Source organism: Cydia fagiglandana, chromosome 1 (genome assembly GCF_963556715.1).
Source record: "Cydia fagiglandana chromosome 1, ilCydFagi1.1, whole genome shotgun sequence".
Lineage (NCBI taxonomy): Eukaryota > Metazoa > Arthropoda > Insecta > Lepidoptera > Tortricidae > Cydia > Cydia fagiglandana.
In genome coordinates this window covers 22,561,342-22,588,954 of record NC_085932.1, presented here as the reverse complement: position 1 = coordinate 22,588,954, position 27,613 = coordinate 22,561,342, and the positions used below count along the sequence as shown (strand labels likewise).

Genomic DNA, 27,613 nt, shown 5'->3' with positions numbered 1-27,613 from the left:
TTTTTTTTTTGCATTATGGTACGGAACCCTTCGTGCGCGAGTCCGACTCGCACTTGCCCGGTTTTTCAGATACTTGTTTACTAGTCAAGCGTTTCATGACGTATTTAAATAAAAACTAATCCCTTATTCATAAACGTTTACTAAAGTTGACAAGCCGATAATGATCGTTTGTCCCTTTCCATCATACCAATACGTTGGAAAGGGACAAACGATTATTATCGGCTTGTCAAGTTTAGTAAACGTTTATGAATAAGGGGGATAGTCATTAGTTTTAGATTTCCTTGTAAGCTGCTTTCTGTTTAAATACCTACATCTATTAATTTAACTAAAAGATTTTACAGCTCTAAATTGCTCTAGACACATTGATTTAAGTCAAATTACTTATTAACTAATAAATTAGTGTACTCACCGAATTCGTATCGGCTCGCTTACACGTTATCCATTGCGGGCCGGGATCGTGCCGCGCGCCGGCCGGCCTAATGGCCCTCGTAAATCACGCGCGATGGAGCGATGCCCTTAATTAGGGATGACGTTTCGTGAGTGAGAGCGCTTTGTACTTTGTAGGGGGACAATGCGCTCTCACTGTCACATAGTATTGAGGGATGCAGTGTGGAAAGTTCTACAGATTTCTTTCTCAATGTCGTTTCTTGCTTAATTGAATGCTTGCAAACGCAACCTTTTTACCTTATGTATAAAGCTCAAAGTTGGAAATTTACGTCTCATTAAATATTTCTTAAAATATCAAACTAGATCAACGCTCATTTTGTTGGTCTTTGCCCTATTGTGATTCTGGTGTGAGGCAATGTTGTTTTCGAATTGCCCGTATTGAAGCGTGAATGGAAAATATTTAAGTGCAAAGACCTTTTAATAAGGTGCTAGATTGCAAAAACAGGTGGAACGGGGTTTTGAAATGACACTTTTTCCTTAAAAAGCTGAATTTAAGTTAGTTAAATAACTGAAATCAAATAGTTGATAAATAATTACCTAAATATAAATGCTATAAGATAAATCACTGTAGCGGTAAGTTTTCTAATAGGTAGTGTTATTTTAAGTCTTGCAAATGAATTTCAAGTCTCCATTCTGAAATGTTGTTCCCTGTGGCGCCGATTCCAAGCGTAGATTTAAGTATCACATGTAGCTTCGTCCATAAGTAAAAAGGTCATACGTCCTGCCTTTCCGACTTCTGCGCCTGACTCACGGACCATTAGCTACCAACATTGTACACGCTTTAAAACATCAATGCGTGGTAATTAAAAACAAAGAAACTATACTAGATTGACAGAAACTGATGTCAGTTTTTGTCAATCTAGTCAGCAACAGCAGATAGCAGATTTTCGAAGAGTAGTCATCCGCTTTGAGTATAAAATTGGATCATCATCTATATATGACCACATCAGCCGAAATACGTCTACGACTAGGCTAACTCCAAAAACTTTCGGTCGGTAAATCTACTAAATCTTACATCACAATCCCAACGTAGTAATATAAACCCTATGCTAGGAACTTAAAGGCAGGTAAAGTGCCCAGCCAAAATTATCTATAGGAACTCTAATTCCATTGAGAACATTTCCTAAACATAATTTTGAACATTCCAATAGTGCATTCACACCCGCTATAGTTCGTTTTTTTAGCATTAGAAAGAACTCCGCAGGAGCAAGCGTGCAGTTTTTATCAGGCTCGTTAATTATTAATAATTATTGAATTATCTAATGTAGCATGGTCAATACATAAAAACCGGGCAAGTGCGAGTCGGACTCGCGCACGAAGGGTTCCGTACCATAATGCAAAAAAAAAAAAAAAACAAAAAAAAGCAAAAACAAAAACGGTCACCCATCCAAATACTGACCACTCCCGACGTTGCTTAACTTTGGTCAAAAATCACGTTTGTTGTATGGGAGCCCCATTTAAATCTTTATTTTATTCTGTTTTTAGTATTTGTTGTTATAGCGGCAACAGAAATACATCATCTGTGAAAATTTCAACTGTCTAGCTATCACGGTTCGTGAGATACAGCCTGGTGACAGACGGACGGACGGACGGACGGACAGCGAAGTCTTAGTAATAGGGTCCCGTTTTACCCTTTGGGTACGGAACCCTAAAAATTAATTCAAATTGTTACCGCTAAAAGTGCCAGATTTAGAACCACAAGCGAACTTCTGCGAAGTTCTTTCTAATGCTAAAAAATACGGACTATAAGTAGTTTTTGAAACATATGGAACTACAGTTGCCTTCAGAAACTCGCGAACTAAATTGACATGAGTTTGACAAATAAAATGATACCAGGCGGCTTAGCACGGTAGCCTTTTTATCGCTTGTCACCATGCCTGTCACGTTCTAACAAGTATGTAAGTGCGAAAGGGACGCGCATAGTGATAGTCGATAAAAATGGAACCGTGCTGCGCCCGCAGGAATAGCAAAGAAAAAATAGTCACGGGTATATGTCGATAAAATGATATCGATAAGTAGGAAATGCACTTACTACCTATTCATCCATGTCATAATTATAAAGGGGTCACAAACGATTTCGATTTGTATGAATGTGACGAGAAAAGTGGTTGATTCGATTGTAACATTGTGACGTTACCGATCAAATCAGGAGGTGCGGATGTGAAACTGACAAATTTCAATGTTAGTATGCAGGTTTGGGGGCAAGCTGTTTATTTCAAGAGCTCGCGGTTGTCGCCATAAATCTAAAATTGGTGATTTAATTTTATACAATGCGGCCGGTAGATGAGATTGATCCATAATTAAAGTTAGAACTAGAAAAGTCTGCAGCGATTTTCATAGCCCACGCAGTGCAACTGTTATTTAATACGTCATACTTTCATAGAAGCTTATTGACGTTTAAAATAATACTTACACTGCGTGGGCTATCAGAATCGCTACAGACTTTTTTTGGTCTAACTCTATTAAAATTCTGACCTAATGTCAACTTGAATGTCCAGTTTAGGGACTGATCTTTACGATCGAAGCAATAGGGATCACCGAGATGATTTAATTTTTACGTCCAAACCACACAAATTAAATGAGAAATCTTAACTTACTCGTATCTTATTTCCCCATCTGGGCCGGCCTTTTTGTTGTATTTTTATGTAGCCAAAATCACTGTTACTATGTTATCACCTAAAACTTGTTACTCTAGCTGTAAGTTTTCCTAACAAATAAAACAAAATAAATATAATAAAATATTTATTCAATTACCTACAATATGTTTATCCAATATCCTTGTATCTATTACTATACAATTTTACAATTTTCGAAATACCAAATAACATTTGTAAAATAACTTAAATTACTTAAAGATACATTTTAACTGACCGAGCAACAGTAGCGCCGCTAGCGGTGAATTCTCGCGATATTCTCTAATTCAAACTTTTTTGAAAATATCGATATGAACAGCACTGGCCAAACTGTGGTATCATTTGTGCACATTGACCTGTCAATTTAGTTCGCGAGATTCTGGAGGCAACCTTAGTAACTAGTTTGTCACGTTAGTATATATACCTACTCCAAGTTTTACAGTTATTATTAGCGGTCCCGTTTCCACAATAATAAGTTAATCGTTAATTAAGCGGTGGTATACAATATCCCGATTTAATCGAATTTCTCCAATGTATTTTACGATCCATGATCTCAAAATTTACTCGAAGCGCATTATAAAGCAATAAATAACAATAAGCCAATAGGACACTTCCATAAAGATCGTCTATCGCAGACGATCGATGCCTAGAATTGCACAAATTGGCCCCCAACCAACGGTTTAAAACAATACTCTATGTGAACTTTATATGATCGGGTTAAAGTTGAAAATGGTGAAGTGCGAGCGCCGAGTAGTAGTGTTGCGAGTTACATTTGATTGACTAATGCGAGGTGTCCATTTTGTGCAGTTTTCCGGGCGAGTCGCACGACGTCAGAATTAACCTCCCCGATTTGACGGGCGATCTGTTTGGAGTTATTGATCGACGATCGTGAATAATCGTGATTTTAGTTGCTTATGGTTATTTATTTTCCTGATTTGTTGCTTCATAGAAAGCTTTTGTAAGATAAGTTACCTATTGTAAAAAACTGTGTAAAATGTAAATTCAATTACAATCTCGATAGATTGAATTAATAACTATTTCTAAGACTATGCGAGCAACAATAACAACGCACTAAAAACCATTTTATCTCGATATATTTTTGTCTAATGTACCGAATCTCCTCTGAACTCTACACCTTTTAAAACCAAACATAATGTAGGCGTAGAATTAAAAAATATTCGCCGTGTTACATCAAAGTGAAGTAAATCGACTTCGTTTCCTTTCCGCGACTTCCTTATGAGGAAAACTTCCAAGACATACGTTGTAACATGTGTCTTAATTACTTTTCACGCGGTTTTACGAGCTAAAGTCCCTATTCGGATGTAATTTAAGGCCTCAATAATTATTTAAACTTCATAACGTTCGCAGTGAAACAGTTTATGTCTTCATTTTATTATGTAAGCTGGCTTACAAAAATATTTGTAATGGGTTTTTAATAGTGATGTACCGACTATTGATTTGGCCGACTAGCCGACTAGCCGACTAATCGGCGCTCGAATGGCCGATTAGTCGGCCGACTAGTCGGCTAGTCGGCCAGATCATTAGTTTCGTATAAGTTCAGGTGAAAAACAATAGTTTTGCTCTTTTGGTTGCGCTATTCATATATTATATTAGCTTGGCTAAAAGGTGTTCACTACAGGTTCAAAGACCTATCACAAGAATCTTCGTTCAATTTCTGCCTTTCTTTTATTTTGCGATCCTGAGCAGACCGTCAACCGTAGGTACAACTTGTAGGTGGTATTTCCAAGGCCCTATTTCTCGTACGTAGTCGCCAGTTAAGAACCTATCCTCTGTGGTCAGCGTCTTTACGAGCAACGTGACCTGTTTATAAGTCTCTAAATTTTGCAATAACATTAATAGTTCCCCATGGCTCCACTATTAAAAAAAAAAACTGAATTATAATAAAATCCTTTAAGTATAGAACTTTGCCATGAAGTTACACGAGAATCAGTTGAGATCGACCTGTAGAGGAATACACCAGCCCACCACCATTCGATAACGATCAAACAGTCAATTATATGAACACAACTTTCCACAGCCTGAATAGGTATTTTGGTAAAATAGACATAAAACATGGTAAATATTGACTGTTGGTTTCTTTTTTCTGTTTTTCTTTCACTAATAAAGTGCCGACTAATCGGCCATTTTTGCCGACTAGTCGCCGACTAATCGCCGGCTACAAATGTGGCCGGATATTCGGCTTTCCCGACTAGTCGGTACATCCCTAGTTTTTAATTATTATGTAGTACCAAAATTGCATTTTAGGGGCCAGTAGGTAGTCCCTTAGGTAAATAGACTCAGTTTATAACTACACTAGTCTGTTTATAAGGTTCTTAGTGCTTAATAATTTTGTAAGTAGGTATTCAATTTTAACTATAATGAATTGTTGACGCGCCTTACAACTGCATGAACTTATTACCTTACCGTGTCTTGTATTTAAAGTATTTAACCCTTCGGCCCCTCCGGGCACTCGCTCTTGACCAGTTTTTAACTATGAATCTGTAGGTTTTAATGCGTCCGGTGTGGCCGATCTTGCCACGGTTATGGGTGTGTGCAGTGTTGTTGATTATAGTTTAACCTCGTTCCTTAATAACGAATAAATGAGCGATACTTGTGATAGTGATTTATTTGATAATTGAAACATTACACATATTCTAATGGCTTGCCTTATCAAAGACTTTACATAGATATTATGTATCTTCTAGGTCTAGTGAAAATTTGGTGCCATTTGTCTGTTACGTGTGATTTACGTTTTGTGATAAACGATCCCGAAAAATTAAAACAAAATATATAGTTCTTTAATTCCAGTGAATGAGACACGTTTATTTTTATGCAAAATATCAGCGCCTGGCATTTCGGTCTCTATGAATAGTCGGCGAGTCAAACGCGCTCTGAGTCTGAGCTAATGATACACTGGACTACCGACGATAAATGCATACAAATAAATACCTGACGAATTAATTGCTAGCGCTTAGTAGGGCTTTGACGGCTGCCATAATGTCAAAATAATAACTATATATTCAAAACGTGATTTGTCACAGTAATGTCAAACTAAGATAAACGGAAAAAAATATTATTTGGTATTACATTGATACAATTGAAACTTTGCGCTGTTAGAAAAAAAGTGTTTTCCCATTAGACAAAATGTCGGCAAAATAGACTGATTAGCTAAAGTGACAAATAACTTTGCATGGCAAATTCTTGTGGACAAATCTCTTTTTGCATAATATGATTCCGCTATACAAAATTATAATACTATTATAGGAAATTAAGCTTTATGCAGTAAGGAAATGTTTTATATAGGTGCTATTTTTAATGCTCTATAGACTGATAACATTAAGTCAATTTTATTGTTTTTGTGACAAATCACGTTTTGAATACATATAAGCTCCTCATATATAGTTAAATTATTTTGATTGTACATTGTGTAATAAAAGCGATATGGCAAAAATAAATAACGGGAGTCAGGAGAAATCCTAAGTAGCAAAGCAGATGGTTATTATTTATTAATGACACGTTATTATTTACAATTTTAACCACCACGATTGAAAGTAGTCTAATGTGGAATTTCAAACAGCTCCAACTTATGGAGCTGTATAAATCCCAGATCTGTCTACTTAGTAGGTCTGTAATAAAATTCGAATTTACCTATTGCTTATAGTTTACGGAGAAATAAATTGTTACTCACTGTTACTACAGTTTCTTTGGTTACCCGCCTGGTTACAGTGGTTACCATGACTTCAAGGCAGAAATTAAAACCTTAAAGGGGCCCACTGATTAACAGTCCACCGTACGGTATCAGCCTGTCAGTTAGAACAAAATTTTGATAGTTCCGAACAATTGACAGGCCGATACCGTCCGGCGGACTGTTAATCAGTGGGCCCCTTTAGACTAGATGAGTGTGATGAAAAATAATTTGCAGTTTTCGCTCGTAATTTTAACCTTTTAACCGCCAGCAATTTTTGATCGAGCGTGCTCGTGTCGCCACCGACAGTAATTGTACCACGCAGAGTAAGGTTGGCATAGTTACGGGAGTTATAAATGTGCTGTAAAAACCAAATCAGATCTTTGTCTTATTTATCAGACTGTGGCGAAATGAGCTGGATATGTAATGTCTTATATATCAGACTCTGGCGGTTAAAGGGTTAATAGGCATGCTAATGTATGGGTCACAAATCTTAGTAATAATATTTTAGTTCAGCATGTTTCCGCGATAAAATCTGCGCATAATGGTCCTTTGTGCTCAAGAAGACAAATAAACAAGAGATGTTATACGCAAAGTGTAGCCTGTATGTATGTAGGTACCTACCTAAAGACAGTCTTTTTTAAACATTGTCACTTAATTTGAAGGCGTTTGAGTGCAAAAACGAAAGTAAAGTAATCAATTTTGTTAATTAAATCTTGATCACGCGTTCTTGTTATTAATAAATTAGGTATACTTACATTATTAAGATACTTGGCGATTTCTTCTAGCTGCTCACTTACCTACGTTGCGGGTTGATACGCTCCGATCAGTCAGCGATCAGGTACCCTTGCTACAAGTGAATCAAGTTAATAAACTGACTTCATTCAAGTACTTGATCCAGTTTGTTGCTCTTGATCGTAAACTAGTCTTTTTTGTGCTGACGGCTTGTTACGTCAACGGGGCAACACAAAAACTTGTCATCGACTGTCAACTGCACCAATACTTAAAGCGTTGCAAGCTGTTCAATAATTGCATTCAAAATACTACCTCAAAATTAGTACTTTACGTTACTAATATGTTGTTCGAATAAGACTGTGCAAGTGTGCAACAGCAAATTGTACCTATCTACGTCTCGTTTATTCTTACGTTACAGGTACGTCATCTAGTTCATTATGTAGCTTTATGATGAAATTTATGAATATAAATAATGATTAATCAATAATGACAAACTTGTTATTAGGTTCAGTCTTTTCGATAGAAGTAAATAAATATAAAGTCATTCGCATACGCAGCCGTGTTGATTAGAAAGATTAAGAAGTATTAACGACTATAAATTATCCCTAAAATGGTAAAATTAGACCAAGTTGACTGCACCGACTTGGCAAGCGACAGAGAGCCACCATTCACCATAATATACGTTAAACTCCTTTGAAAATATGACGTTTATAGTGGCACTCCTATAATTTGTTCTCGGTGCAAGTTTCATTTCCACGGACTCTGCTTTGTACCTACCTACCTACTTAAGTAAACTTTTTCGGAATTCGTTCTAGTCACGGTATAACGAGCTCCATAACAAAGTTAAATTTAATTGTTGTTATGAAAGATGCACCTATCACTTTGCTACTCTTTTACTATTGCACCACTTGATTGACAGACGATCCGCTATAGTATAAAATTCTTGATTGTACATTGTGTAATAAAAGCGATATGGCAAAAATAAATAACGGGAGTCAGGAGAAATCCTAAGTAGCAAAGCAGATGGTTATTATTTATTAATGACACGTTATTATTTACAATTTTAACCACCACGATTGAAAGTAGTCTAATGTGGAATTTCAAACAGCTCCAACTTATGGAGCTGTATAAATCCCAGATCTGTCTACTTAGTAGGTCTGTAATAAAATTCGAATTTACCTATTGCTTATAGTTTACGGAGAAATAAATTGTTACTCACTGTTACTACAGTTTCTTTGGTTACCCGCCTGGTTACAGTGGTTACCATGACTTCAAGGCAGAAATTAAAACCTTAAAGGGGCCCACTGATTAACAGTCCACCGTACGGTATCAGCCTGTCAGTTAGAACAAAATTTTGACAGTTCCGAACAATTGACAGGCCGATACCGTCCGGCGGACTGTTAATCAGTGGGCCCCTTTAGACTAGATGAGTGTGATGAAAAATAATTTGCAGTTTTCGCTCGTAATTTTAACCTTTTAACCGCCAGCAATTTTTGATCGAGCGTGCTCGTGTCGCCACCGACAGTAATTGTACCACGCAGAGTAAGGTTGGCATAGTTACGGGAGTTATAAATGTGCTGTAAAAACCAAATCAGATCTTTGTCTTATTTATCAGACTGTGGCGAAATGAGCTGGATATGTAATGTCTTATATATCAGACTCTGGCGGTTAAAGGGTTAATAGGCATGCTAATGTATGGGTCACAAATCTTAGTAATAATATTTTAGTTCAGCATGTTTCCGCGATAAAATCTGCGCATAATGGTCCTTTGTGCTCAAGAAGACAAATAAACAAGAGATGTTATACGCAAAGTGTAGCCTGTATGTATGTAGGTACCTACCTAAAGACAGTCTTTTTTAAACATTGTCACTTAATTTGAAGGCGTTTGAGTGCAAAAACGAAAGTAAAGTAATCAATTTTGTTAATTAAATCTTGATCACGCGTTCTTGTTATTAATAAATTAGGTATACTTACATTATTAAGATACTTGGCGATTTCTTCTAGCTGCTCACTTACCTACGTTGCGGGTTGATACGCTCCGATCAGTCAGCGATCAGGTACCCTTGCTACAAGTGAATCAAGTTAATAAACTGACTTCATTCAAGTACTTGATCCAGTTTGTTGCTCTTGATCGTAAACTAGTCTTTTTTGTGCTGACGGCTTGTTACGTCAACGGGGCAACACAAAAACTTGTCATCGACTGTCAACTGCACCAATACTTAAAGCGTTGCAAGCTGTTCAATAATTGCATTCAAAATACTACCTCAAAATTAGTACTTTACGTTACTAATATGTTGTTCGAATAAGACTGTGCAAGTGTGCAACAGCAAATTGTACCTATCTACGTCTCGTTTATTCTTACGTTACAGGTACGTCATCTAGTTCATTATGTAGCTTTATGATGAAATTTATGAATATAAATAATGATTAATCAATAATGACAAACTTGTTATTAGGTTCAGTCTTTTCGATAGAAGTAAATAAATATAAAGTCATTCGCATACGCAGCCGTGTTGATTAGAAAGATTAAGAAGTATTAACGACTATAAATTATCCCTAAAATGGTAAAATTAGACCAAGTTGACTGCACCGACTTGGCAAGCGACAGAGAGCCACCATTCACCATAATATACGTTAAACTCCTTTGAAAATATGACGTTTATAGTGGCACTCCTATAATTTGTTCTCGGTGCAAGTTTCATTTCCACGGACTCTGCTTTGTACCTACCTACCTACTTAAGTAAACTTTTTCGGAATTCGTTCTAGTCACGGTATAACGAGCTCCATAACAAAGTTAAATTTAATTGTTGTTATGAAAGATGCACCTATCACTTTGCTACTCTTTTACTATTGCACCACTTGATTGACAGACGATCCGCTATAGTCTAAAAGTATAATGCAAACTTGCCATACAGTTACGTAAAACTTACAAAGGTGGAATTAATTAACAAAAAATGTCGTAACTACTCATAAACGGTTCATTTGTTCCGCAGATAATCTCTGTCAGTACAGTGACAGGTTGTACGATGGGCGACAGTTTTTGCACAATGTGGCGATAAGATCGAGTCGATACGGTGGTAGCTTTCGAGCCGGGGGGTATGTGATTGCCATGATTGATAAAAAATAGATTAGTTTACGTTCGTGTCAGGGGACGCGATATCTATTTACTTTCAGCCCTACTCGGCCACGACAGTGTGGTTTAACGTCGTCGTATCACACACGTATACCTATACGAGTAGATATACATACTAACTATTAAGTTATCGTTTTACTCGTGAAGAAACACAAAGTAGCTGTAAATTTAAATATTTTTAGACGCTTTCAAAATCTAAAGCAAAGAACAACAAACGTTAATCGACCAAAAGAAAGTGTCCGGTCATAATCTTTGAATCATCAACCGTAACCGTTTTACTGCGTGTGATTGTTTTGTTTTGTTTTAAACGGGAAAAAGACCAAAGTAATTTACAAAAATAGTCATTTACGTGTTCCGCAAATTTCCCTTTACCTTTATGAGTGTCCGCTTTCTCTGCCGTCTGTCAGGTGCCATGTCACGTATCACTAACTTATGAACGCTGATGTGTATCAAATCTTCTGTAGTACCGACACGTTTGGAGTTGCGAAAATCTTTAACTGATCTAAACTTTCGTGAAAACGTTGCGTCCGTGAGTGTTTGAAAGGAGCAGTGACGAAATCTTTTTACAAAACGTTTCTATGTTCACATTCACGTAAATTAAATCTGATTTTCATAAAATAATTATGGCGGCACAAAATGGTTTTTCTTTTTTGCTTTCTCCAATTCCCATTTACACGGGCCTCGTACGTTTCAACTAAGAAAAAGGAGGAAGAAGAAAACTTCTTAACAGGCAATGAATGCCTCGTAGCTCGAACACCATCACATCACAACGTAACACAAGCGCACAATCGAAGGCACGCTTCGAGCCAGGTGTGGTCAACCCGCGGTCAATAATTCTTGCGACGGCGATACCATCGCCCCCTGGTGGCCGCGGAATTCATTGGCTACCGCATTGGTTTGTTAACACTGGACAGGGTTGCCAATAGGATTTTTTAGGAGCAGATAAGTAGATTTTAAAAATGTCTGTAATGGAATTTCTGCTGAAGCTATTAATGTAGAAACTAAAGTTCTTTATTTGACTATTAACATAAAATTATCAGCGTTTTAGTGGGTACACTCTTATGGAAAGCTTAATTTTCTATTCACGTGTGAATCTTCTTAGTTATTTTTTGACTAGAATTTTAACTACGCCAGCGTGATAAGTGATAACCCTATGAGGCTTTCGTAATAGTTTCCAGCTGGGACGTCAAATTGCCCGCGACATTTCAAGCACTCAACACGCCGCTAGGGTTGACACGCTATCCAGTAATTTATTGCAATGCCTGAACATTTCTTATCTGAATTATTTAATAGACGTATCATACGCTTGTGTCTATCGTTATAAGTAGGCATATTTAGGAATAGGTACAGAGGCGGCAAGAAAATAGCGGTAATAAATATTTAGAAGAATAGTACTTATGGTTTCAATCAAGAATGATTGAATTAATAGTTTAGTAAACCAAGGCAGCAAATATGAACAAAGTCAAGCAGGCTGAAGCTAATATGATTATCACTTTGTCGTCAAAAAACGTACAAAATCAAGCTAAATAAAGAAGAGTAAGTAAGAGCGAAGATAGTTCGACGGACGCCTTGCCAGTTCTACGTACCTACTTAAAATTTAGTTTCCAATCTTTAATTAAATCCAATATTTCAGAGGGCTTACCGCGAACCAAGTTTGACGTGTTGCCTCCCTGTCACACTTACGTACGAATTTACAAGTGCGACATAGAGGCAACACGTCGAACGTGATTCGTGGTAGGCCTTCAGGTTTGTTGTAGACGCTGGTCATACATTTTAATCGAGTCGTGCGGCAGGGGGCAGTTTATTTAAGGTAAACAATGCGTCGTTGCGCGTGAGTCGACGACCGAGCACGACCTTGCGACCGCGTGCTCGGAACTTAGAAAGGTAACACTCGAACTCTCACTGCCACTTCGAATATGTACAACAACTACTTGAGTACCCAGTAGGAATATTACATTGTAAGCTAAATGTAATAAAAAAAATAGGTATTTATTAAACTTAAGACAACATGCAGGAAGATTGGATAGTTAGGACCCAATTGTAGTAGGTACCTAATATGTATAAAACAAAATTGGCTTAATGTTGTTCTGAAATTTAAAAACAAGATTGACTGTGTTATTTTATGGGCAACAACATATGCGATTGCAGGGAAAAAGAGTTATTAAATTTGATTGGTCATATTAATTGATTTTAGTAAACCACGCGATGTTGAACTCGACAACGTTAAGGTGGATGTCTAGGGATGGGATGCCGATTATCAGCCAAAAGATGGCGTCACTGTGCACGAATTGTGGATTTTCACTATTTCTCCCAAAATACAAAGTTTCATAAGATGTGTTGATATGTGCGAAAACTATAAAAAATACTACATCTAAATCGAGACATGTTCAACTCAACATTGTCTCATTTCGTTATTACCGGAATCCAACTGCAAAATATTGCAATTTCTTGCATTCACGCACACTTACGTACTTAAAGTCACCTTAAAGTCAGTGTCAAATGTCAGCACATTCGTAATGTTACAGTAAAGTAACCTAGAGGGCGCAGCGGATGAAATGTTTATTGTTGAAAAAAGATTGGAAATTAAATAATAAATTCTTGTTTGAGCAACGATTAAGAATTACAACGCATTCAGAAGCAACTAATGTTTTCGACCATCAAATGTCATGTGCTCGTGGCACCCGTAGCCTCTATTTTGAAAAAAATCAGATTGTAGCTAAGATACATGGTTCAAACCCCGACAATGCCAGTTTTTTTTTATTTTATAATTTTAGCATTCTCTTTTGAATTATTTTAAGCGTATGTTATTCTTCGAAACTAAACTTACGTGAGTAAAATATTTTCAGTATTTTAATTATTTTTTAATAATATTATGGGAAGATTTATAAAAGTATTTTTATTTTCCGATTTCAAAGGATATAAATAATGATTAAAATAATTAAAAAAAAGTCATGCATGAGGCTAATTAGGATCGCAGAATAGGTATATAAGAAGTCAACTATCGACGAAGTATAGCTGGTCAAGCAGATCTTGTCAGTAGAAAAAGGCGGCAAATTTGAAAAATGTAGGCGCGAAGGGATATCGTTCATAGAACATTTGAATTTCGCGCCTTTTTAGGGTTCCGTACCCAAAGGGTAAAACGGGACCCTATTACTAAGACTTCGCTGTCCGTCCGTCCGTCCGTCCGTCCGTCTGTCACCAGGCTGTATCTCACGAACCGTGATAGCTAGACAGTTGAAATTTTCACAGATGATGTATTTCTGTTGCCGCTATAACAACAAATACTAAAAACAGAATAAAATAAAGATTTAAATGGGGCTCCCATACAACAAACGTGATTTTTGACCAAAGTTAAGCAACGTCGGGAGTGGTCAGTACTTGGATGGGTGACCGTTTTTTTTTTGCTTTTTTTTTTGTTTTTTTTGCATTATGGTACGGAACCCTTCGTGCGCGAGTCCGACTCGCACTTGCCCGGTTTTTTTACTGACAAGATTTGCTTGACCAGGTATAAAATAAGTTTCCAAAATTTTATTGAAATGATATACCTACATGAAATAATCAAATACAACACATTTACTTAAAATAACTTTTAAAATAAGGCATATAAAATTTCCAAAAAGATGAAACAAAATAAATAAATAAATACAAAAAGAAATGAGTCTTCGAGTTCGTGGTTTGAACCCTGTCATGCTGTTCAACTTGTTAGACTTATACTCAGTAGCTAAAAGCCACTAGACCATTTGACCATAGTAGACCCGGGCGAAAAATGCCTTCTTATTTAAGTAACCCATTACTGTCAAAAATATCAAGTTTGAATTGATTTGAAATATAATTTTTCATTGTCGAGTTATTGACATCCAAACGTTGCGAGCATGTTGTACTTTAAACCACTTGGCAACGTCGCACGGGGAATTCTTCTGAAAATGTATGTCCTTTTATATTTTGATATTTATGGATATATGAGGATTCTTCTACTTATGTTGCAAATTGATTAAATTATCGAGAGAAAAATGCTAATGCAAAGAAAACAAGAAATATCCGTTTCATTTCTCATGCTATTGATTCGGTTAAATTGTGTTCTAATGTATGGGGAAGACAAACTAATTATAGCCAGCCTTTTATGAATGTAGTATGATACCATAGGGTATGGTGCTTTACGCACACTAGCGTCCCTTCCCCTCCCCCTGACGCAACCCCCCCTTTTTGCATGAAATATGTCCCGGTACACAGTTTTTTACATTTTTTGAGGAAAGAATATATTTTAGGAAAAAAGTGTCAATGAAAGAAATAATCCTTAATAAATTCTTAATAAAAAAGGTCATATTCATTTTTTTTATATCATGCACCTAATTCATGTATTAGCTTGTCAAAATTCGAAATAACATAGTTTTTACTTAGGGTTCGAAACTCATTTATTATACACGGTGTAACATGAGGAAACCGAATAATTTTAACAGCGTATTCCTGATCACATTTAGAGACAAAAATGTCCTATAAACTTTTTTGAAATTCGCCTAGTTTCAGAGTTAATACCAATAAAAAAAAACAAGTTTCTATTGTTACATCCAATCCGCATTGGGCTAGCGTGGGGACTATAGCCCAAGCCCTCTCGCGCATGAGAGGAGGCCTGTGCTCAGCAGTGGGACGTATATAGGCTGAAATGATGATGATTGTTACATAGTTCAAAACGCCTTTTTGATGGCGATGTTGTTACTATGGGATTTAGTCTAAATATCCTTATTGATATGTCAAAAAGTGACAATTAAGTAACACGTTGCAAAAACTATGTTTACCGAAAAAAAAGTAAAAATCCATGTTAACTGACAAGTTTACCAATAACATTTACTTTTTATGTACATACATATATACTCAAAAAATTAAAAAATTGCGGCCAAGTGCGAGTCGGACTCGCGTTCCAAGGATTCCGTATATTACACAATTTTTAACAATGTATTTTTTATTTTATTTATTTATTTATTTAGATATTTAATTCAGGGAACAAGGCCCATATTACAAATACCTTACAGACTAACATACATATGTATTTTATAAACTTAAAACTAAACATTATTTATGCGAAACGTGAGTGAAATCTTTAAAAAATCCGTAGGAGTCGGATCAAAAACTGTAATTAAGTCCGACTCACGCTTGACTGTACATTTCTAATAGGTTTTCCTGTCATCATAGACCTATTTTATGTATTTTTTCAAAATTTTAAACCTAGTAGTTTCGGAGATAAAGGGGGAGGGGGGAATAGTCATTTTTTGCCTATTTTCTTGAATAACTTCTAAAGTGTTTATTCGAAAATTATAAAAAATATATATTTGAGATCCTTACAATAAGCTCTTTCATTTGATATGTAACATGATATAGTTTGAAAATTTTTATTTTTTAATTTTTTCATTTACCCCCCAAAAGTGGCCCCCATGTTTAAAATTCATTTGTTTACAAACTTACATATGTGTACCAGATTACAACTTGATTGGTCCAGTAGTTCCGGAGAAAATCGGCTGTGACAGACGGACAGACAGACAGACGCACGAGTGATCCTATAAGGGTTCCGTTTTTTCCTTTTGAAGTACGGAACCCTAAAAACAATAAAAAAAATTGTTTTCGGCGAAATTGACCTAAACTCATACAAACATTTTTTCCTTCTTTTAATTTGACCTCAGAAATAAAATCTTTCGCATTTCTTGAGGACACCTTGTATAATAAGTGTTATAAAATGAATATATAACCTTTTTTACTAAGAATTTAATAAGGAACTATTTCTTTCATTGACACTTTTATCCTAAAATGTATACATGAGGTCAAAAAAAGGAAAAGATGTAATATGTGTTTAGGTCAATTTCGCCAAAAAAAAAATTTTTTTTGGTTTTTTTTTTAATTTTATGAATGAATTTGTATACAAAAAATTGTCACTTAAAATGGTTTTTTTTTTCGTAAAACTTAGTTTTTGTAAAGTGTTACTTGTCACTTTTTGACATATCAATAAGGATATTTAGACTAAATCCCATAGTAGCAACATCGCCATCAAAAAGGCGTTTTGAACTATGTAACAATAGAAACTTGTTTTTTTTTTATTGGTATTAACTCTGAAACTAGGCGAATTTCAAAAAAGTTTATAGGACATTTTTGTCTCTAAATGTGATCAGGAATACGCTGCTAAAATTATTCAGTTTCCTCATGTTACACCGTGTATAATAAATGAGTTTCGAACCCTAAGTAAAAACTATGTTATTTCGAATTTTGACAAGCTAATACATGAATTAGGTGCATGATATAAAAAAAATGAATATGACCTTTTTTATTAAGAATTTATTAAGGATTATTTCTTTCATTGACACTTTTTTTCCTAAAATGTATACTTTCCTCAAAAAATGTAAAAAACTGTGAACCGGGACATATTTCATGCAAAAAGGGTGGGTTGCGTCAGGGGGAGGGGAAGGGACGCTAGTGTGCGTAAAGCACCATACCCTAAGGTATCATACTACATTCATAAAAGGCTGGCTATAATTAGTTTTTCAAAAAGCACAATTTGACCGAATATATGAAAGAGGGTCATTGTTGTTGTAAAAGGTGTGCAGGAAATGATACGTTTCTGCACTAGAGCAGTTTAGGTTCCAATTACAAGTACGATTTTATTATTCTTTTTACAATAAGCAATTGAAATTTGGGTATAAATGGATTTGTTATACAATTTCCATTCTGATATTTGACTCCCCATTCCATAAATTACTTTTGGCCAAATTGTTAATTGAAAATACCTACTCTCAAAAATACCTACTCTCAAAAATACCTACTATAAAAATGTATTTAAAAAAACACATGCATTTTACTTTCCTCGTATGCGAAATGAAAAGTAGAGTGTTTTAACTCGGGTGAAAGGCAGCATTTTTGAAAAAAAACCAGGCAAGTGCGAGTCGGACTCGCGCACGAAGGGTTCCGTACTATAATGCAAAAAAAAACAAAAAAAAAAGCAAAAAAAAAACGGTCACCCATCCAAGTACTGACCACTCCCGACGTTGCTTAACTTTGGTCAAAAATCACGTTTGTTGTATGGGAGCCCCAATTAAATCTTTATTTTATTCTGTTTTTAGTATTTGTTGTTATAGCGGCAACAGAAATACATCATCTGTGAAAATTTCAACTGTCTAGCTATCACGGTTCGTGAGATACAGCCTGGTGACAGACAGACGGACGGACAGCGAAGTCTTAGTAATAGGGTCCCGTTTTACCCTTTGGGTACGGAACCCTAAAAGTATCATCTACTAATGTTATTGTTATGCACAAGCAGAAGATATTATAGAATCTTGTTTATTTACAAGAAGATGACATTTTTCTCCACATACCTATAGTAACAGCACCAGTCATGGGACATTTAAGAAGAAATTTGGAGTATTTATGATATTTCCCTTATACATGTAACTGGTCTACCGCTTAGCGTGTTAAAAGATGAAAGTCCTATCCGTCTTTCATGTTTTAGGCGTGTTGTATCAAAGATATTGCAATGAGTTTCCACATACTTAACAAATTAAAACTATGTTTTTTTCTTCTCCAGTCATGGACACCAAAGCTCCAGTAATGGGCCCCCAGTAATGGACGTGGATCCAGTAATGGGCCCCCTATAATGGACATTGCTCTATCAGTATAAAATATTGAAATGGGGTATAAGTTATGGCAAAAAAATCAATTTTTGGTATAAGCTTTTATCGATGAATGTATTTTTCTTTCCACAGCCAATTATTATTGTATTAGATCCATCGAGACAATTCTAATATACCTAACACAATTAGTTAGGGTTTATTTCGATAAAATTCCCATGGCCACCTCCTGTCTCCATCATAAGATCAGGTCGATGTTATCATATATAATATTGCATTATCATCAGATTTGCATACTTAATTACGTACTTACAAAAAAATTCAATTGTATCGGAAATCGAAAAGTGGCTCAAATTCAGTTACCAAAATTTGACCCACACAAACTAACAGGGCAAGTTAAATAAAAGTTTGGAAAAACGATATTAATTTATGCGAAGTCCGAGAATACCTCCTGGTTGACGTATTTCGTAACTACATTTTACTTCTGTATTGTTTAAACATGAAATTATGCCATGGCAAGCATTATAATGTCAATTGTCCCATTATAGGAGGCATGCAGTTTTACAGCTCCTATAATGGGATTGGGCCAAATACCACTATTTTTTTTACATCTGTGGAGTCACAACATAGTGTGTTGTATACATTATCTCATGGTAAATGCAATTAACAAAACACATTCTAGTTTTCATCGAGTATTAATTAATTAAAATTTAATAAATTAACTCACCTCTCTTAGCGAAGTTGTTAAGAATTCGTAGTGGTATTTTTTTTCAGTGACACGACAACTTTTGGGTTGACGCCAATTTCTTAAAAAATAACCAAATTTAATGAAACTTTAAATTGAAACAGCTCTAAGACTCATATTTATGATAATATACAGACAGTGTTTATAAACTATTTTTAGATACTTATTTTAGAGGATTTGTGGTTTTTTGTCCCATAACTGGTTCCACGTCCATTATAGGGTCCACTACTATATATATTTTTGAGAAAAATATAGCTAGGTATTTTAGTTTAAAAATCATTGTTACAATAAATATAGGCTTTTCCAGAGAACATTTACCGAAACGAAAGCAGAATTCACAAGGGTTTTCGGTGGACGACCGTAACGCGAATGATTGTTTGGACTGACCTTTCTATAAATATATTAATGTATTTTATTGTGTAATAATCATAATAATTATTAAGTTATATTAAATCTGGGAATGAAATTATATCAGAAAGGAGATTCTTAAATGAGTAGGTATACTCGTAACATGCTTTGTGCATTAAATATACCTCCCTCTATTGAGTGAAAATAAAACAAAATACACAGGTAATCTGTGTTGCGGTTTTAAAGTGCCATCTGTTACACCTTTGACAAATTAAAAATGATTACTTGTCAAATGAAGTCGCCATGTTAGAATTACACCGATACTATAAGCATCACTCACACAAACAAGCAATGAGGCAAAATTTTACCAATATTCAAAGGCTTTTTTCTTAATAATTTTAATCAAAATCTAGTATTTTTTTACGTTCTGCGAAGACAGAAATATATATACTACCCAAACATTACATATACAAGTGAAGAAACCCTATATAATAGGAGCTAGGGTGCCAAGAAAGTTGTATGAAAATCGAGCAAGGAGAACCACCTTAAGTCAATAAATCCAGTCATTAATGTTAAACTTTCAAAAGGTTTATTCTCTATTTCGATAGAAATTCCGACGGCCGATGAAATCTGCAGTCATAATTAATATCAGCAATTTCGATCCCTCTCTTTCCCAATTGAACCCCCTTAATCCCCATATTGAATCGGGCTATTAGCAGGCGCGCGCCGAGATAGCCGCGTACTAATCTTCGCATTTAGAAAGCCGCGAAAGTGGCTCCACGCAGCGGAGCCCACCGATAACGCAGCGATCCCGACAATGCTCGCCACTGGCGATGCAGTCGATGCATCTTTTTAATGTACCAGACATACCTACATTCTTGCAAACAGGGCTGCACTCAGCTATATTTGACAATTATATGTATACCTATATTATGTCGTGTGTGAATGTAGAAAAGTACGCTGCGCTGGTGTCGCCATAACCGCCTGTTAGGTTGGAGAATAGCAACATCGTATGCGATCATGCCTTCGCCAAAGGTTTTCGTATGTAGGGCAAACCTTGGCCATTCGATGATACGTAGTTATTCGGTGATAGTCAGTTTTATTGTCTTTTAAGGGGCCCACTGATTACCAGTCCGCCTGCAGTCTCTGGCCTTATCGGGCGACCTGCCGTCCTAGACCAATAACGTCCACAAACATAAGCGATTATTGCCGGCCGGCAATGGTCTGCTGCCACCTCTGCGACTACAGACGAGTCGTCATTTTCCCACCGTACGGCCGCCTGCCGGCAATAGTCTGATATAATTTTGACAGATCCCTACAAATTGACAGTTCGCCGGACGATGTTAGCCTGTCAGTTAACCGCAGCAGGCCACACATTAACAGTTCTATTTCAGATTTTGGACTGACGGCTATTCGGACTACGGCTCGTCGATTCCGGTCAGCGTCGACAGATATCTGCCGGACAGTCCGTGGCCTGCAGGCCAATTTACACACACATTATCAGATAGCCGGCCGGTGGCCTGTTGGCCATCATCTGTTGTCAGTCGAGAGCCTTCGCCGAGTTACCCGGTAATTTTATTGCTTAAAACAATGTTTAAGAGATACCATGGATGTGACTAATGTGGTGTAATATGGTTTCAAGTAATATAATTACCAGGTAACGCGGATAAAACACATAGCCTTTTCTTCCCAGTCTATTAAACAGACTCTAAAAATCCCGCACAATTCAAATGCTGTAACATATTAATAACGGCAATGGTAAGTTGAGCCATCTGTAACTGTAGCCTTTCCTATCGTCCACGTTTCACCATCTGGTTGAAAAACTTGCATCCCTAGCTTAATTAATTCCAATAATAGTAAGCTTATACGACGTACTTGTAGTTACCTTATTTACGGTATGTAGTTTGGTACATCCGCGTCGTTTTTATCACAATTGGGCATGCGGATACACAATGCTAAAGTATAGTAATAGGCTATTACGAAACTCACGACAAGAGCGCAAATGGTACCATTAAATTCAAATGTGTGATACCTTTTACCTACAGCAATCATGTGATTTGAGAGCAGATACATTATAAGACTGTCTACGCTTTTATATTAGTAATTTTAACGTATTTTTCTCAAACATGCAATGAAATATTGATGTTATGTTCCTTATAATAGGCTGCGAAGTATGACGTTTCAGGTGCGGCTAGGACAAAAGGTCGTTAATGGAATTTCATACACGTCTTGCAGGCCTAGGCCGGCAAAGTCCTCTTTTTTAATTTTCATTTCACAGATATTTGTGACACAGCATCGTGGCATTCATCCATTAAAAAAACTAGAGGCAGTATTTGCTTTATGGTTCGTAATGACACTCTGCCACTACGCCTACAAAAAAAAAACAATGTTTGCTATAATTTGCAGTTTTATTTGTATAAAATCAACATGAAGTTAATAAATAATACATTCTATAATTTTAAATTATAAATTTAACTACACAAATAAAAACATTTAAAATATTTCATCTAAACGTTAGCGGTAAAAAGGTCTACTCAAACACGCGTAGTTATATTTTTTAAATTGTTATGGAGGTAAAGTTGAAAAATATTCATTCTGTTTTATTGGATTTATGGTGCGTTGTTGATTTTTTGACTTTAATATGAGTTCCGACGAAATAATGAAATTAATATTAATTGTAATCGTAGGTGTTGGAATTGGCAGCGTAAGCAGAATTGATTTTAAATAACTTGCTGCCTCTGCCGCCAAGTCAAAGACGAAGTATGTATATGGTTGCTTATGGCAATTTTATTATTTGAGAAACTAAGAAAAATGGCTTACAGTTTATTAGAAACAGTTTTGTGGCATATTTTAAATGAATGTAACTACAAATTCGTCAACACTGTGGAAATTATACTTATTTACTCCATGCATAAAGCAACGATGTATGTGTAACATGATATCAACATGAAAGACTATGAAAACTTATGTGACGAAAACGACAGTCAGACGGATACAAGGCGAAATAATCAAAGATACATGAAAATATACGGGTAGTAAAAATACACGACTCGTGTAAAACATACGCGTGATAATGATATAGGTACGTGTTGGTTATATTTTGGATGTAGTTTACTTTTAGTTTTTTCTATAAATAAAACTTGGGTTTCGTGGATTTTTTATTTTATTTCTTTCATTGCATGTTTGAGAAAAGCACTATACATACCTCGGCGGGAAATGGGGTTGACCGCGCTCAGACCTATCCGGCCTCGCTTCGCTCGGCCGTCTATATGTCTTCGGCCGGCAACCTCTTTCGTCCCGGCCTCTGTAGTAATGTACTATTTCTCAAAAATGGACGGCAAAGTCGACTTTGCCGTCTAAAAAATAGGTCGCGAAGCGCGTAGTTTATGGTCAGTCAAAAATTAAAAAGTTAAAAACATTGCAGTCTCGATTTTGGGACTGCAATGTTGCATACAAATTCCATTATTTGTCGAGTTCCAAACTTTTTAAAAGTTGAAATGACCATATCAAATGAAGGCACAGGCCCATTAAACAGCCAAACAGATGATTAGTACCGCGACTATTTACATGTCTCAAATAGGTTGGCGTATTTTTGGCAGAAAAATACACTTCTATTTTTTTATTAAAAAAATAAAAAGGCGGCAAGGGCTTATTTCTGTCAAAATATATATGTAAGAACGTTGCTTTTGTAAAATATTTCTATGATATTTATATTTCTTGCACCATTTTTGAGAAAAGCACTATATATGACTCGGCTGGAAGGCTACTTGCTGGCTTCGGATTCAATTAAACGGACTCCCAAGGTCGTCCGTTTAAAACGAATCCTTAGCCTGCAAGTAGCTACTTCCGAGCCTCGACAATAATGTACTATTTTTTCCATGAATGAGGGTTGAGGGTATAAGAATAACTTTGACGGATAACATTCTAATGATTAATGTATGTATAGCCTGACCATCAATATATGATTATTGTCGAGAGGGCACTGTTATTCTCACATACATATAAGGTGACAGAGTTCAGTATAGTATCAAAAAATTAGTTCCAGCGAAATTCTGCAACATGGCGCGTGGTCATATATTACTGGTCAGGCTTTATCTCGACAACGACATCGATAGTATCGACACCAAGTGACCAATTACAAATTCTAATATGGCCTGTTTCATGGAACATCCAAAGATAAGTTCCGACAATAATGCAGTCATCATAGCTTAAACTAAAATACGAAGGCACGTTGTAATCCCCGTATTAAATTAAATTGTAAACATCTCGTCCCGCTGATCGGTCATCTTCAGATGACCGTAGCTGAGAAAGTTGTAATGCTTACCGCTGAAAAGCCCATGACGGGTAGCGTATCTTAGCCTGCCTGACCCCGGCGCGGAGATGAGACCACACGCGCGATAATTTAGCCATGGGAGAAATAATTATAAACATGGAAAAGCTCGTTATTACCAGGTAAAGGTTACAACGAGATAGTCAAATTTCTAAAGGAAAATCTCGAAGGAATAATCAAAGCTAAACATAATTGCGTGCCCCTTCAAGACCATTCATTTTAAAATTAATTAACCTATGCTTTGGACACAAGTAAGTTTAACTTTATTTTTAATTGATAAGTAATAAAATAATGCATTGATCTAAGAAGAAATTACCAGTACCTACTGTACTCGTATGTGTTTTTACTATATTCAGAATGTAACTTATATACCAATCATTCTTTGAACCAATTGAACCATAAACTAGGTTCCTCGGAGTAAGTATGTTTATTGTTTAACAAGCTATTATATTATAAGGTTGAAATATTATGCTCAATGTGTCACAAAAAATATTTACACTCTGTCTTTTTATTTCGATCTTTATCCTATATTCAATTCATCTTAAGTATAAATCGCGCAGTTTTTAAATTTTATAACTTATAAGTTTAGGTAAAAACATTGAAGGTAAAATTCATGAAATCATTTTATACTTTCGCGAACCATCGACGTAGTCGTAATAATTATAGCGTTATCAATGAACACTTAGTTTCACGAACTAAACATTTTGTAAAATTCCTTCGCTTTTTCGATCTCGATTAAACCGTTCGCAGCTGACTGCAGCTAAGATGTCTTTTCAACTGGACATTTCTGTAACTTAATTAACGGCTTTATCTTTAATCCGTGAAAGTAATGTTACTAGCGGAATAACACCTTTTCACGTCTTATGGTGTTGAACGATTTTGCCAATTTCATTGCAATTCCTTTGCTAAACTAAATTATTACCTATGCTCAGGAGCTAAGATCGAGTTTATATTATTTTGTTAAAAAGACAATCTGGACGGCGTCCTTTTGTGGAAGATTTTAAATGGAGTTAACATTCGTTATCGCTTTAAATTGGCCATTGCAATTAGTAATGGATTTCGGTGATATACGATTAAATGATATCTACTTTCTCGTCGTTAAAGGATTTCAGGGTAATATTTGTCTTTAAAGTTAAGTTACAAGTTAAGTACAGTTAAGTAAAAACCTATTTAACTTTTACCAAATTAGCTTGTAGCCTATTATGATTGATAAATAGAATAAGAAGCAAATAGCAATTCCAGGTTATTACTAGTTTTATTTAAATAAATAAAATGCAAGCCAGTAGGTGGCACTTCACCATAACCTTAGTAATTTTAAATAGTGCCCTACAGGTTATTTCATGGTGCTTATTTTTGGTCTCATATCTAAATTAATGACAGGCATGCCGTTGTTTTGCCACGGTTTTACTGCAAAACAAATGGCGATAACCTCGTTGTGGTGCGCGCGCGGATAATCGTGCGCGCACCCATTACTCACTATTATTAGTGGCATTATTAATATTGGTGCGGTTATCACCTGCCGCATAAATCCTGGCTTCAGCGCAACTTATCTAGATCTGCATTAGCCGGCCCATAACTCACCACTTATGTAATTAGCCCACGTGCTAGAAAGGCCTGTTATGTTTAATAACATTTTAAGGGTTGCGCTTAAATCATAATTATTACAATGTATATTTGGTTAGGAACCATTGACGCAGTTTTAAACATCAAAATATCAATATTTAATCAGGTTCATGTGTAATACTTTCTTTTTTTATATCTCAAGTTATGAATTTTTCCCGAAGACAAATGACGCATCTTTTGTTAGTACATATGATTATATCCTGTTATTCCTCGTCAAGGACATAGGGCTCTCAGAGGGGATTTCCATTCTTCCTCCTCCAGCCTCCTCCAGCTCCGCCCAACCGAGGCCAACTAATGCCGCCTCTTTTTCCACTGTGCGCCTACAGGTGGTACGTGGGCGACATAGCCCTCTTTTTCCGGTAATTTTCCAGGTCAGCCCTTGTGGTGGTTTGGCCTTCGTAAAACATGTCCTATCCAGCGCCATTTCCGCAGAAGTATCTTCTTAGCTAAAGGGTTTTGTCCGGTCAATTCCCATAATTTAATATTGGAGATGGTCACTTGTTTACAAACACTTGGAGTCTGTTAGTATAAATAAGGTAAATGTACTGGTGCTCGACGCGGTCCCAGTACATGTCATCTTGAAACTTAAGTCATTGTCAATAGAGGTGACAGCAAGGCGTCATCTATTGGACATTAGCATGTGGAGAACTAGTACCTTACTAAATTCAAATAACTTTTGCTTCTCTTATCAATTTCGGAAGTAAAAACTATAATTGTTACTTTGTAGAAAGCATCAGGAAACACTGGTCCGACGAAACACGCGCGTGGATTGTATTGATAACAATATTTAGTCCCAGCCTGTGTTTACCGAGCAAACCTGACGCCTTCGCTTGCTGCTGGTATGGTGGTGGGCAGTTCTCCATAACTAAACATACTTCACAATACAATGGTTTTCTGGTACTCAACCAATGCTCCAAGTCATTAAATAAATAGTTTTTTGACACATCCGTAACTTTTACTTAGTCCGATCTAAGCATCTCCCTTTAACTCAGTATTCGATGCTTTATCTTTATGATATCAAAACATTTCGTCTGTATATCTTAATAACTTAGCTTCTATAACATCATAATAGGGTTATACACACAATCGACAGTTAAAATATGGCAATGGCATTGCATATACATATTCACATGTTGTTTACTAACAAACAATGTGCGTGAAAAGTTCATTGAAATACCCGTGCAGTTCGCAACGCTATTCTACCTATATTTGTATCATTAATACTAGATATTGGTAATGGGTCTTATGCTATACTTCTTCATAATCTGCGGGCCCGGCCGTTCATTATACCACCTCACAATTACGCTCCTTCCTGAACACTGCCCGCAATAAATATTACTTGATTCTCGTAATTCTTGTTCGACGGCGGGGTTATGGTTGTTCGGATTGGTGTTATTTTGCTCTGGACAAGGTTTGACTTGTTTTGATTTAGGAACTATTTAGTCTAAAGCATTATAATTCAACTGACGTGTCGCAGTTCTAGCACTTTGTTGTATCCCCCTTCTGTATTTTATGCATTTATACATTTAAAACAACGTATACTTAATAAAATTACTAAAATTTGGGACCTACAATAGAAATACGGTTACACAGTAGGCAAGGCACCTATGTAGAAGAATTTCTCTTTTATATCCTTAAGCTTGTTTATTAATCATTGGTCACGTTCGATACCCTACACTCTCAATCTATTAAGCAACACGCATGACAATAACATGCCGCACGTTGACAGCAAGGTCGGACCCTACCGATTCTGTATCCGCCACATTGTATATGTTTCCTGTCGCACCTCTTCTAGTTTACCTTTACGATTATTGCTTATCGATGTATCAATGCGGCGACAGGCGATGTAAACACGCATCGATTGCCGATAGTATCAATTCTAGACAGGTAAAAGCTACTGGTCGAGATAAGTTAGATCATAGCGTGGCGATAGTAATCTAACGTCTATTTATATTTTACGCGTTTACGTGTCCTCCGGTTGACTATCATACAGGTAGAAACCTGACGGTGGTGTTAGAATAAGTTTGTCTGACAGAAGCAATTCAGCGAAGTCTTTAGTTATAAACATTTAAGTAGATTAAATTATTATCATTATAAATCTTCTTCCTCGCGTTATCCCGGCATTTTGCCACGGCACATGGGATCCTGGGGTCCGCTTGACAACTAATCCCATGATTTGACGTAGGCACTAGCTTTTACGAAAGCGACTGCCATCTGACATTCCAACCCAGATATAATCCCAATAAGGCCTAGTTGGGATAAAATTATTATCATTATAAATAAATAAAAAAGTAACATTAACAGTCTTGGGAATTTTAAGTCGTAAGCTC

At 36.2% G+C, this 27,613-nt stretch overlaps 1 protein-coding gene across 1 annotated transcript in view; it reads left to right on the top strand.

The window, feature by feature from the left end:
* Positions 1–27,613, top strand: part of LOC134667756 (nuclear anchorage protein 1) — a 180,180-nt gene that overhangs the window by 3,345 nt on the left and 149,222 nt on the right. The gene's annotated exons all lie outside the window — the stretch shown is intronic.